The sequence below is a fragment of the Littorina saxatilis genome, linkage group LG17 (genome assembly GCF_037325665.1).
Source record: "Littorina saxatilis isolate snail1 linkage group LG17, US_GU_Lsax_2.0, whole genome shotgun sequence".
In the NCBI taxonomy this organism is placed as follows: Eukaryota; Metazoa; Mollusca; class Gastropoda; order Littorinimorpha; family Littorinidae; genus Littorina; species Littorina saxatilis.
Genome location: NC_090261.1, coordinates 15,898,444 through 15,898,979, shown reverse-complemented (window position 1 = coordinate 15,898,979; position 536 = coordinate 15,898,444).

The following is a 536-nucleotide window of genomic DNA, read 5'->3' as shown; positions in this document are numbered from 1 at the left end:
CTGAAGTAACACCATGCAACATTTCAAGGCTGCATCATGTATCTGAACAAAGAAGATCTCATTTAAAGTTAACAACTGGTGGCAAAAACTACAAAACTGAGAAAATCAGCAAAGAAAATTGAAGATGCATTTCATTTAAATTCAAAACATAACAATGACTGTAAAAGTGGTTTGAAAATAATGCTAGCATGGTCTTGGCACAATGGCACATCCTCTATGGGAAAATATCTCCAAGGCCTTCTCTAGTACCTATTTTGTGAGTCGTTCTGTACTTAAAGTTGTCTTGTAATGAATGTTAAAATCTACTAAAGTGTGCCGTTTTAGTTGCCCTGCCAGTACTCGGCAGCAAATATACGTTTTTACCGAGTTAACAAAACTGTCTCTTGATAGATATAATGTAGCTGTCTACAGTGTGCTTCAGCATCATGGCAATGTTCGTGTCATATCTCCTCTGTGCGAGCACTTTGACGTCGTAGGGCAACGTACTCTTTCTTGCGTCTCAGTGTCTTTGTGGAGTTTCCTGACTCCCCGCGGCC